This window comes from Pinus tabuliformis, chromosome 8 (assembly GCF_031772625.1).
Source record: "Pinus tabuliformis cultivar Carrire ecotype Pingquan chromosome 8, CPIR1, whole genome shotgun sequence".
Lineage (NCBI taxonomy): Eukaryota > Viridiplantae > Streptophyta > Pinopsida > Pinales > Pinaceae > Pinus > Pinus tabuliformis.
Window position 1 is genome coordinate 1,297,749,937 of NC_142294.1, and position 14,824 is coordinate 1,297,764,760.

Sequence of the window (14,824 nt, forward strand, 5' to 3'; positions counted from 1 at the left end):
ATTTTGACATTTTGAACACAATGGAATAGGTACCAGGAGTAATAGAGCTTTGTAAACAACATTTTTTTCCATATTGAGCTAATATAGAGGCCCAAGCCATGGAAGCTAGACTAAGGAGATGTAGCCCAAGAGGGGTGAAATCCTTCATCAAAACACAGTGTTATGTGATATTGTTGATGGTTTGTTGTACTTTGAATTTTTGTTGTTCAACACTTATTCTTAATAAAATTTGCTTGTTTACATTCACAAAAAACCTAACGAAATCTATGCACAAGAAGCAATGGACAAGCATTTGTTTATAAATCTGTAATTGAAATTAGCACAGCAAAACTAACATTCAATAACATATCAAGTTGGTATCATAGCCAAGGTTTATTTGATTGAATGCCTGAGTTTTGTGCAACTAGGATTTTAATGGTTGCAAAATTGTGATGCTTACAAGGTTAAAGTTGCAGAGAGGAGAAGGGAAATTGTAGGTTGCAAATCCTGAGGTAATGCCCAGAAGAAGGAGAGCCACAAGGCCACAATCTACACCACCCAAAGTTCAAATTCCAGCAGCACTTGAAACACCTCAATTTTTGCCTTCAATTGAGATTGAAGAGGTATAAGCAGTACCAGTTTCTGAGCCTAAATCCATAGCCATTATGTCTGGAGAAAAAGAGACTGAAGGTCTTTCTTTAGAAGAGGAAGCATTCAAGAAAGCTTTCTATACTTTAACTGAGATGGTTAAAGTCCTCTATGAAGAGAGGAACACTATAATGGTTGTAGAGAGTTCTAAGCCTCCACATGGACAAGGAAGCTCAGAGGATAAAAAAGATGAGAAGAAGGATTCAAAGGGTAGTGGAGGAAATCCACCTCCATCTCCACCATATTCTTCATCTTCCTCATCATCTTCATCATCACATACATCATCGTCTTCCATTACCACCACCGAAATTGTTCATACTCATTCAAAAACCCCAAAAGGAAAAAATCCCTTACTCAAATTGGACATTAAGTTTGAACTTCCCATGTACAATGGTGAGGTGAATGCAGAAAAGTTAGACAATTGGATTCAAAAATTGGAGGTATACTGCATTATTCAGAACCTTCAAGAATATGACATAAAGATCCACTTGGCTTCATTAAGGGTAGAAGGAGTAGCATTAGTCTAGTAGGAAGAAAAGACTCAAGAGGAAATATGAATTCATGGTAAGATATCCATCTCTTCGGTTGAATTTTCTTTTTGCAATTAAAAGACAGTTTTACCCTTTAGCCTATATGTAAAAATCCATTATGAGTTGGCAAAATTTTAGGCACCTCAAAGGCCAAACAGTCCATGACTATACCCATGAGTTTAGAAAGAGGGCTTTGTTGTTAGGAGTAAATTTAAATTCCCAAGATACACTATTGAAATATATTGGGGGTTTACATTCCTATTTGAAACATAATATCATTATGTTCAATCCAAGCAATTTGGATGAGGTATGTGTGCAAGCCACACACCTTGAAGCAAGGGGAAAGAACATTCAAGAAGAGGGTAGTAAGAAGAAGCCATTCAAGGGTAAGGAGAAAGAAAAGTGAGGAAAATGGAAGGGAAAGAAGAATGAAAGTGTGAAGAAAGAAGGGGAGAAAACCATATGCCATCATTGTTCCAAAGTTGGGCATGATGAAGCCCATTGCTGGAAATTGCATCCTAAACTAAGGCCTAAGAAACAAAAAAATAAGGGAAAACAAAAGATGACCACTACCACACAACATGACCTTGGATCAGATTCTGGTGATGAGACCAAGATTTCAGCCATGTTTATAAAAGTAAAAGAAGTCGTTACAAGAACTAGTTCCTCACACAGTCAGAACAACACTCCAAATGAAGAATCAAGAATATATTTGTTTCATGTAAGGGTAATTTCAAATCATACAAAAATTGATGCATTATTCGATAGTGGGTCACAATCAAACTTAATTTCAGAAGACTTGGTCAAAAATATCAACCTCAAAACTGTACCTCATCATAAGCCATATCCATTGGGTTAGATAGTCAATAATGCAAATTTACAAGTTACAAGGAAGTGTTTATTCAAGTTCACCATTACTAAAAAGTTCATTGATGAAGTTGAGTTAGATGTAGTTCCACTTGACATATCAGGAATCAATTTGGGTAGCCCATATGTTTATGATAGGAAAGAATTATTTTATCGCCATGAAAACAAATACTTATTGCTCAAAAATGGGGTGGAGTACATTGTGAGAACCCATCACAAAAAGCTGAACATTTCTTTGGTGCAAGGCAGATGAAGAGACTAGTAAATGCAAATAAAAATCTTGTGCTTCTCATGATCAAGAAAAAGAAAGATATTGATTATGAATATTTTGAAGGTTGTGATGACAATTGAAATCTGATTTGTTTGATGTGGTAAGAAAGCATGGCGAGATGTTTCAAGAACCAAAGGGGTTACCTCTCAAGAGGAGAATTCAGCATGAGATACAACTGTAGCAAGATGTTCCACTTCCAAATATTGGCATGTATCGCATGTCGATTATGGAGGGCATGGAAATCAAGAAGAAAAATCAATAATTGTTGAACATAGGTATCATATGTCTATCTACTTCACCATGTGGTTTTCCCATTGTCTTGGTGCCAAAGAAGGATGGAACTTGGCGCATGTGTGTGGATTTTCGTGCACTGAACAAAATCATGGTAAAGAATCATTATCCACTCCCAAGAATTAATAATTTTATTGATCATTTGAGGTATGCAAAGTATTTCACTAAGTTAGACTTACGAATTGGTTATCATCAAGTTAGAATAGCTAAAGAGGACATTTGGAAAACCGCATTTAAAACTAAACAAGGATTGTTTGAGTGGCTTTTTATGCATTTCAGTCTTACAAATGCTCCAGCTACTTTCATGAAAGTTATGAATGATGTATTGAGACAATTTCTAGATGACTTTGTCATTGTGTACTTAGATGATATACTCATATTCAGCAAATCTAGAGATGAACATGTCATACATGTCAACAAAGTACTTGATGTCTTGAGAAAAGAATAGTTGTTTTTAAAGATGTCGTAGTGTGAATTTGGCAAGACTTATTTAGTGTATTTGGGACACATTTTTGGAGGAGGTGAGCTGAAGATAGACCCCTCTAAAGTTGAGGTAATTCTAAATTGGCCCAAGCCCAATACAGTTACAGAGGTAAGAAGCTTTTTAGGGGAAGCACAATATTGGAGGAAATTTATTGCTAATTTTTCTTCCATTGTAGCTCCATTACATGCATTGACTAGTGTCAAGAAAGTCTTCCAGTGGGGAGATGTACAACAGAATGCATTTGATGCTTTGAAGCAAAAGATCATTTCATAACCGCTATTGGCTCTTCCAGATCTTAGACATCAATTTGAGATTCAAACGGATGCACGTGATTATGCCATGGGAGCAGTTATTATGCAGCATGGTAAGCCCATTTCATTTCATTCTGAAATTTTTAATGGAGATGTAACTAAATATCCCACTTATGACAAAAAAATTTACGCATTGGTACAACGTGTCAAAAAATGGAAACACTACTTGATGGGAAAGCAGACCATTATCCATACTGACCATCAACTATTGCAGTACTTACAATCACAGTCAAAGTTGCAGCAGTCACAACATTTCAGATGGATGAGTCTTCTACAAAAATTTCATTTGGTTATCAAGTACAAAAAGGGAATCTAAAATAAGGTAGTTGATATGCTTTCAAGACCTATTATAAATTCATCTATTATACTCATGCATAATTCTATTTTGCATGAAAGTTAATTTGAGCAATATGCATATGATAATGAGTTTCGAGATTTATATGCAAGCTTGAGTCAAGGAAAAAAAATAGAAGAGTTGGGTTATCATGTACATAATAGTTTGTTGCATCACTTGGGAAAGTTATGTATTCCACAGGGAGAAAGAAACAATATCATAAGGGAGGCACACACTTCATTGATTGTTGGACACTTTGGTGTAGGTAAGACAGTAGCGAATCTCCAAAGGTATTGTTATTGGCCATGCATGTTTGATAATGTTTCTCATATCATTAGAGGATGTTCTTTGTGTGCGAAAAGTAAGCCTAGCAATAGGAAAATTGGATTGTACACTCCACTTCTGGTACCTTCACATCCATGGGAGTGTATCTCAATGGATTTTGTAGGAGGTCTTCCATTGTCAAGGAAAGGTCATGATTACTTGAAGTAGTTGTAGACAAGTTCAACAAAATGTGTATACTAACACCACGTAAAAAGAAAACTACAGCTGAACAAATAGCTCATCTTTTCTTCCAAGCCATTTGGGTTCATTTTGGTCTTCCTACTTCCATTGTAAGTGATTGAGATTCTTGATTTGTTGGGAATTTTTGGTCAAATTTGTGGGACATGATGGACACAAAGTTGAAGAAGAGTACAGCCTTTCATCTACAAACAGATGGACAAACCGAGGTGGTCAATAGAACAGTCATTCATCTTCTTAGAGGATATTGTAGCAAACAACCCAAGTTGTGGGATGAACAGTTTCATTACATACAACATGCTTACAATAGGGCAAAGCATTCTTCCACAAACACATCGCCATTTGAGGCATGTTTTGGGTACTTGCCAAGATCGCCATTGGACTTCATCTTTGAGAAATATGTCGCCATCGATGGTCACAGTGACATCGATAAGGCAAGGAAGTTCATAGAGAAAATTCAGTTGATACATCACACAGTGCAGGAACAGCTGGAAAAGAGTCAAAGCAACTACAAGGCAAGGCATGACAAACACCGGGTTGATCACAAATTTCAAGTTGGAGATGAAGTTTGGTTATATATTAGAAAAGAGAGACTTCAAGGGGAAGGTAAAAATCTTAAGCCAATTCGTTATGCTCCTTTTAAAATTACAGAAAAGATTGGTAAAAATGCATTTAAGCTTGATTTGCCTCCTTATATGCAAATATACTCTGTTGTTAGTGTTGAGAATTTGAGATTGTTTGAGCCTCCTTTGATTGATGATCAAGGAGAGCATGTTCAACTGCCATCAATAGATGATTTCTCGCCAAAATATCTTGATTAATTTCAGTAGGATCTCATACTTGACAGAAGAACCAAGACTTCGAAGAGAGGGAATGTCAAATACCTTAGAGTGGGACTCAATGGACAAAATCCTTCTAAAGCCAAATGGTTGTAGATTGAGAAAGTGAGGGAGTTGTACCCTCACCTATTGAAAAATTGATAGTATCTTTTGGGGTCCAAAATGCTTCTAGTGGGGAGGAACAATCAGGCGCTCAGTATTTAGCTCAAAAATAAAAGTTCTCAGAATGGCTCGAAACCTAAACAATTGTGTTCGTCTCAGCAAAGTGATCCTAATGCAACACATTTCACTAAAAACTTATTTCGTATGAGGAAGTTATTGAGTTATGTCCGCTTTGCTAAATAGGCGAAATTTTGAAAAAAAATTCCCAACCACTACACAGTCAGCAGTTCATACTGCTGATGTGGCAAGTGACTAGGAAAGGTCAACTGTGGTAAACGGATCAATCAGTGCTCACCAAATGTAACATTTCTATTGGTTGTTAGAGGTGGTGATGTGGCACATTTATATTGGTTAATGGTGGTCCAATGAGGAGGGGACAAGTGGCAAGCCCAGAGGCTGCCATGTGTCCCTCCCTAAAGGACCTAGCTCGACACAGTTCATTAAACTTTTATGGAGGCATCAAGATTCTACCCCCCAACCTCCTCCACACAGTCCACAACACATAAGTAACTTTGCTACCACATGTTTCTTAACCTATTAGCTCTCTGCATATATTTGAATTTGAATGTGGTTTGGGTTGGCAGTTAGGAGGGCCCGCCCCCGGGCCAACCCTCTCCATGTGAACGCACCAAATGATTATGGCAAATGGTTAACATGATATCCGATGGCTCCAACATAAACCACAACCCTGATGGTTAGCACAAACCATGTGAACACATTAAAATCTGAAGGTTAAGGTTAAGGTGGAGGTCAGCCTTTAACTTGTGCAATTAGCACTAATCACGAGATATAATTTAATTAAATTCGAGATTATTTTGGCAGTATCTGACAAATTTGGTGCCAACTCCATATTTGGTGGCCTTAACTAGAGTTCCTCTACTTTTGGAGGAGGATTTCTAAAGAAAATTGTTTTAGTCATAACTAGCGCATTTTCCGACCAAATTGAGCTCAGGAAAAGGTGTTCCTAGCCAATTTCGGCATTCTGAACACATTGGAATAGGTATCGGGAGTAGTAGATCTTTGTAAACAACTTTTTTTTCCATATTGAGCTAATACAAAGGCCCAAGCCATGGAAGTTGGACCAAGGAGATGTAGCCCAGGAGGGGTGAACTCCTTCATCAAAACATTATGTTAAGTGCTCTTATTGATGGTTTGTTGTACTTTGAATTTTTGTTGTTCAACACTTTTTTTTATGCAATTTTGTTCATGTCTTTCACTTAAAACTTGATAAAATTTACCTGTTTACATTCACAAACAACCTAAGGAAATCTATGCACATGAAGCAATGGACAAGCATTTGTTTATAAATTTGTAATTGAAATTAGCACGACAAAAATAAAATTCAATAACACCAAAGGAGAAGAGGTAAATTCTTGAGGCTACATGAAATAAAGGTACTTTTGGTTATTTTGAAAATTCTAAAGCTTACAAGATATATTTTCTAGGCCAGAGGAACATTGAATTCAACCAGGATGTAACATTTTATGAGGATGTTCCCTTGGGAAATAAAGGGACTCTCATATCCCAGCCAACGCTAAGATATGGGATGATTCTATGGATGTAGATGTTGAGCCATCAATGCTCAATCCTAGTCTTGTAGATGGGCCAATGGCACCAATGAATCCTTTGGATCCTCATCCCTGTGATCCTCCCACAAGGAAGAGAACTTTATGGCTTCGTGATTCATTACAGGATGTTGAGATACATTTAGCCCCAAGAGGCACCTTCAAAGAAAGAAAGAAGCCTCAAAGATATCATGGATATGCTACTTTGATGAGTGAAATTATACAATCCAAACCTTGCAGTTATGAAGAAACAATGAAGGAACAAGTTTGGAAAGATGACATGGCCAAGGAATATGAATCCAACGGGAAGAATGACATATAGGAGGTGGTTCTGAGACTTGAGGGGAAGTATGTTGTGACTTCCAAGCAGTTATAAAAAACCCAAACATGCAGTTGATGGTAGTATTGAGAAGTTCAAGGAGAGATTCGTGGCTAGAGGATTCTCCCAGAAAGGGGGAGAATATTATGACAATATTTTTGAACCAGTTTCCTGATACACTGACATGAGGTCCATAATTTCTCTTATTACTAATCAGGGTTGGAGTCTGCATCAAATGGATGCGAAGACTCACTTTCTTCATGGCATAGTTAATGAAGAGGTGTACATGAAACAACCTTAGGGCTTTGAGGAGCATGTCAGGGAACCCCATGTTTGTAGATTGAAGAAGGCCCTCTATGGATTGTATAAAGCCCGTAGGGCTTGGTATGCTTAGATCGATGGATACTTGATAAAGTTGGGATTCACCAGAAACACTGTCGATCTGAACCTCTACTTCAAGGTTGTCTAAGGTATGCCCTTGATTTTGGTTTTATATGTTGATGACTTATTCTTGACATGAGTAGAGTATCTGATCCTCTAATGTAAGAGGGAGCTTTCCTTTGAGTTTGAGATGAAATATCTTCCATTGATGTAATACTTCATGGCCTTATAGGTGTGGTAGAGACTTGGTGATATTTCCCTTAGCCAGGGAAAATCTATTATCAAGCTTTTGGAGGGATTTGGGATGGTGGGATGCAAATCCATGGCCACACTGATGGAGGAAAACTTCAAGAAGTTATGTGGTGAAGCTACGAGAACAAATCTAGCAGATCCTTCTTTATACTAGCAACTAATTAGGGTTTTGATATTTCTGGTCAACACAAGACCAAACATATGTTTTGTTGTTAACACCTTGAGTCATATTATGGTAGAGTCTTTGCACTCACTTGGTGGCCGCAAAAGATGTTTTGAGATATATTCATGGGATGATTAACTATGGATTGAGATACACATGAGTTTAGATTGCATGGATATACAGATGTAGTCTGTAGATTGGGATGGGATAATTACAGATAGGAAGAGCACGTCATGATGTTGCTTAAGCTTGGGTTCTGCCATGATTTACTGGATGGTCAGGAAGAAAAAATATGTCGCTTTCAGTATGTTGGAGGTAGAGTACATTGCAACAAGTATGGCTAGTTACGAGGTATTTTGGTTGCAGAAACTCTTTGTAGAGCTACTTGAGAAGGTGCTTGATAGGACTGTGATATATTGTGATAATCAAAGTAGGATCCGACTTTCAGAGAGTCCAATATTCCATGATAGGTCAAAGAACATCAAGATCAAGTACCACTTCATCAGAGACATGGTACTGAGAGGAGCGGTGAGGCTCCAACACATCTCGAATGAAGAGCAGGTTTCATACATTCTCACCAAGTATCTTGGGCTGCAGGAGAATGTAGCCCTCCCCGAGAGGAAACATTGTTGATCGAGAACACTGAGCATATGCTCTTCCCCCGTCTTTATGACTAGATATGGACTTGGTGAAGGGGGAATGAGTAGCTCTTGGGTGTGAGGGTACTCCTTGAAGCCACCAGCTTGGTTGAGTACATGCCCTAGTATGCATCCTACCCACAATTCCCCATCGTGTCATTATTGACCAAAGGCCACAATGAGGTGGTTAATCTTGTTGGGATTGCCTACCATCTTGGCCACATGGGAGAGGAGACTTAGAGTTTGGATGATACTTACCAAGGGCAAACACACCTTCCATGGGCATGGTTGTCGTAAATTGATATCCTATAAATATTAGATGTTGGTATTCTACCACTTGAGTGATAATGATCAAGTTGGGAGAGGGTCAGTCAGTGGACATAGGGTTTGGATTATCTCTACAAAGGTCATTTATGACTTCCATGGACTTGGTTGTGGTAGATTAAGCCCCCTTATTGTCATGTGGATCATTCTTCTTCATTTATGATCACATCACCAATTGTTTAGTTGAGAAGAGATGAGATGAGATGAGCCTCTTCTATGTTGAGTCATGTACATCTGAGAGGAGACTTATTATGCAAGTAGATATTCCTCACTAACTCAGAGGGAGTGTTAAAAATTGGTAGCTATAGGATGAATTTCACATGGAGAAGCCCATCTACCCCATGGAGGAACCCTTTTTCTTCATTACAAAATTCAAAATTGGTCAAAGGAAATTTATAAAGTTGATTTTGACAAGTCGGCCTAGTGAAGGTGACATGTTGGCCCCACATGTTTGAAATTAGTCCTCCTCAACCTCATATAAAAAGGAATTGGTTGACCTCAGTTGAAGAGCATCCATCACACGTCTCACATCACATCAAATGGTTCATACATCTCTGAAATTATAGGATTAACTTCACACGTATGAAGGAGAAGAAGGTTTTATGATTTGATCAAGTTGACTTTTTGTTTTGGGAGTGCGTTGACTAGTGTTGACTATGTTTGACTTGGGCTTATTTGACTTAGTTTGACTGAATTCTTTTATTTTTCGGAGGCCACATTGACTGAGGTTTTGACCAAGATTTTCTGGGCATGTTTACTAAGGTTGACCACAACATTGACTAGGGTTTGAACAGAGACCTTATCAAAGATTTTCTCTCTCCTTTAACTGAGATTTTTCCACTATTTTGGTTGGGTTTAACTAAGGAAGGAAGGTCAAATTCACTATTGGTTTGACCAATTTCTTCTAATTAGCTGGACCATTGACTTTAACAGGTTAGGGAAGTTCGGTGATTGTTCTTCCACATGTCGAAATTTTGCAGACTAGTCCCTCTAACCAAAATTTACTTTATCTCTCATTGTTGACTCATTTTGATTGGTTGAATTGGGAATTCAAGGCTTTGACCTTGATTGGCTGATGGATGTACAAATTGGACTATGCATCTTTTGTTGAACATTGATTGATTAATAAAAGAAGAAGAATTGATGAAATATTTTTCCCCCTTTTTGGGTTTTGGGCCTAGTCTTTAACCAAATCTCTATGTCGCATTGTGCTTGGCTATCTTCTATTGTGCATTTATTGTTTATTGTTCTATCTATAATTCCTTTATTGTTGTTGGGGTAATTGAAATTGGAAGAATATGTTTAAAGTGAATATATCAGCATAGAACACCACATAAAATTAACAAATCCCTCCCTATAAAGTTTGAATTTAAAATATGATCGAAATTAACCTTAGACAAACCAGCTAATTTATACCTCATAAACTAAACCAAGATTTATATCCTTACCCTCTATTTTAAAGCTATAAATTCTTATATTAAATATATTATTTATAATTTTATATTTATTATTATTTTTATCAAATTATAATTCCTTTTAAAATTCATACATTAAATATGCTAAATAACATTAAATGAATAATTTTATGATAATATTCTAAAACAATTAATATTATGGTTAAGGCATATTTTGGAAATATTTTCCCCCCAATACTTGACAATATCATATGCTAAATAACATTAAATGAATAGTTTTAAGATAATAATCTATATTCATTTTTCCTACTACTTGACAATCTCTAATACTATGGACCAATACTATGATTTCATTAAATGGCGTACCATGTCATCAATCCATTATCCCTTTTGTCATAGGTTGACAAGTCGTGCGTGCCAACTTCGTGTAAATTGGCAATGTAAGATAACATGACATGATGGAGACAAGGAGAACTTTGGATGAAACAAAAACAACCCCTCCCCATGAGCTTTTCTTTCAGCGGCTTCGGGTGTCTGACAATTAGTGAACTCCCTTTTATAAATAACACTTTCTTTTCTTATTGAAGTGACCATCGATATGGGTAGGTAAGGGGTGTAGTATGGTAATGTAATTCCTTGACTTTAGTGGTCATGGTTATTGTTATAGTAGAATTATATTTACAAGAATGAATTTAATCTACGTCGATCTCCAAACAGGATTGGGTTAGAACCAGCATAGATTGAACCAAGAGGTTCATTCTACAGCCCAGTATGATGTGTAATGTTGTCCATCCATCATGAAAGTTAAAATTTGAAATTTTGTTCATGTCCGTCGAAATAAAAAAATTTAAAAATCTAAAAAAAAAAAAAACTATACAAAACATTTAACTAATGTTGGCTCATAAAAAAATTTACACAAGCGAAGAAATTAGATCCCTCTTAGCTCATGTTAGATCCCTATTTAAAATTGATCTATGCTAGAGAAGCCCATCTATGCTAGGATGAATTTTGCATGGAGAAGCCCATCTACCCCATGGAGGAACCCTTTTTCTTCATTAGAAAATTCAAAATTGGTCAAAGGAAATTTACAAAGTTGAGTTTGACAAGTCAGCCTAGTGAAGGTGACAATTTGGCCCCACATGTATGAAATTAGTCGTCCTCAACCTCATATAAAAAGGCATTGGTTGACCTCACTTGGAGAGCATCCATCACACATCTCATATCACATCAAATGGAACATACATCTCTGAAAATGTAGGAATAACCTCACACATGCGAAGGAGAAGAAGGTTTTATGATTTGGTCAAGTTGACTTTTATTTTGGGAGTGTGTTGACTAGTGTTGACTATGTTTGACTTGGGCTTATTTGAATTGGTCTGACCAAAGTATTTTATGTTTTGGTAGGCTGCATTAACTGATATTTTGACTAGGATTTTCTAGGCATGTTTACTAAGGTTGACCACAACATTGACTAGGGTTTGACTAGAGATCTTATCAAATATTTTCTCTCTCCTTTGACTGAGATTTTACCACTATTTTGGATGGGTTTAACTAAGGAAGGAAGCTTGAATTAGCTATTGGTTTGACCAAAGTTTTCTAAGAAGTTGGATTGTTGACTTTAACTGGTTAGGGAAGTTTGTTGATTGTTCTTCCACATGTTGAAATTTTGCAGACTAGTCCCTCTGACCAAAATTTACTTTATCTCTCATTGTTGACTCATTTTGATTGGTTGAATTGGGAAGTCAATGCTTTGACCTTGAATGGTTGATGGATGTACAAACTGGACTATGCATCTCTTTTGGGGTTTTGGGCCTAGTCTTTGACCAAATCTCTGTGTCTCATTGTGCTTGGCTATCTTCTATTGTGAATTTATTGTTTATTGTTCTATCTATACTTGCTTTATTATTGTTGGGGTAATTGAAATTGGAAGAATTTGTTTAAAGTGAAATATCAATATAGAACACCATGTAAAATTAACGAATCCGTCCCCATAAAATTTGAATTTGAAATATGATCAACACTAACCCCAAACAAACCAACTAGTTTATATCTCATAAATTAAACCAAAATTTATATCCTTACCCTCTATTTTAAAACTATAAATTCTTATATTAAATATATTATTTATAATTTTATATTTATTATTCTTTTTATCAAATTATTATTCCTTTTAAAATGAATACATAAAATATACTAAATAACATTAACTAACATTAACTGAATAATTTTATGATAATATTCTAAAACAATTAATATTATGATTAAAGTATATTTGGGAAATATTTTTCCCTTAATACGACAATCTCAAATGCTAAATAACATTAAATGAATAATTTTAAAATAATAATCTATATTCATTTTTCTTACTGCTTGACGATGTCTAATACTATGGACCAATACTATTGAATCCATTAGCCTTTTGTCAATGTCTAATACTATGGACCAATACTATTGAATCCATTAGCCTTTTGTCAGAGATTGACAAGTCGTGCATGCCAACTTCATATAAATTGGCAATGTAAGATAACATGACATGATGGAGACAAGGAGAGCTTTGGATGAAACAAAAACAACCCCTCTCCATGAGTTTTTCTTTCGGCAGCTTCGGGTGTCTGACAATTAATGAACTCCCTTTTATAAATAACACTTTCTTTTCTTATTGAAGTGACCATGGATATGGGTAGGTGAGGGTGTAGTATGGTAATGCAATTCCTTGATTTGAGTGGTCATGGTCATGATTATAATAGAATTATATTTATAAGAATGAATTAAATTTATGTTGATTTTTAAATATGATTGGATTAGAACTAGTATAGATCTATTTTAAATAAGAATCTAACATGAGCTTAGAGAGATTTTTTTTGTGTGTATAAATGTTTTTATGAGCCAATATTATTTAAATGTTTTGTATAGTTATTTAATTTTTTAATTTTTAGATTTTTAAAAAAAATTATTTGACAGGACATAGCAAAAATTCAACTTTCAATTTTGATGACAGATAGACAGTGTTACACATCATACTGAGTTATAGAATAAGCCCCTCACATCATACTGGACTGTAGAATGAGTTTCTCAGCACACTAAAAAAATTAAATACTTAATAAAAAAATATAATAAACACAAAAAATTAAATTAAATATAAAACGAAATGGTTCTTGACCAAAAAGGATTGGGCGATTACTATTGAGTTGGATGATTAATCAAATGATGGAATGTTTGCTATAGAATAGTTTGCTTTTGATGCAAGAAATATAATAACACACTATTTTTTTTTAAACATTATGTTTGCATCCTTGTGCTTACAATTAAGTTTCATGAAGAGCACTCACAATTTAATGGTATGGATTGAATTATCTCAGTGTGCAGACTTTCACAATAAGAGTTCATATTGTACTTAGTTCCCGTAAATATTTTGTGAAGAGCGGTTCACGGGATACATATTCAAATATATCAGCCATTCGTTTAAAACAAATATATTTACATTAAGTTTATATATTTTGACGAATGATTGCGACCTTGGTCTTTTTGAAGAAGTTGGATAGGATATTATAACAAATTTAGATATTGGTGTAGAGGAATTGTTTGGATAGTTAAAAGTAGTTAGAATTTGAGTAAAAAAATTTAAAAAATTTTGTAGTAGCAATGTTTAAATATGATTTTGATTGTAAAAATAAATTCAACACCATAAAAAATTTTAGGCATTTATAATTTTAAAATTTAACAGTTATAATTTGGATTTACAAAAATTCCTGCTAGATTTTATCAAAATATTACCAGAACTTATACCATCAATAAAATAAATAATATAATATATAATAAAAATTGTTTCACATTTGATAACCAGCCAGCAATGAGAGAAATTATATGATGTATAATAAAGAGTGGTTTAGCATTTTATCTAACATCTTTTTACTGTGTGAGATGTTATTAAAAAAGAAAAGAGGGAGAGCGTTTCGTTAAGGTTTTGAGAAATTTTAATGATAATATTAAGTTCAGTTAAAATTTATATGAAATTTAGTAATATTATTTTATTATATAAATTTTAATTCAAAACAAAAGTTTTATTTTTTCGATCACGTGATTTTTAACAAAAGAGAATTATATATTTTTTATTAAATGAAACTGAAGTAACCATAACCATAGTTGAAACTAAAGATTAGGATTGCTCTATTGGCCTTCAAATTATCATAAATACATAAACATGTTCTCTCTTGGAATATATGTTAATTACTTTTTTATTTACAATTTAAGTTTTATATTCATTTTAACCTCTTCATAAGGGTAATTCCATATTAATTAATAAATTGAACGAGAGTCTAACCTAACCTACGAAACTTTTATCTATATTGCACAATATTCCTTGTCCTTGGATTATTGGGATTTGTTATATATTTTAAGCTTGGTATGTTTCATAAAAATTATAATATTTTATAAATATTTATGATTTTGTATATGTAGATATAGTTAGTGTAGATTTATTATAATTTTTAATTTATAAATGGTTAATAAAGATTACATTTTTCAAAAAA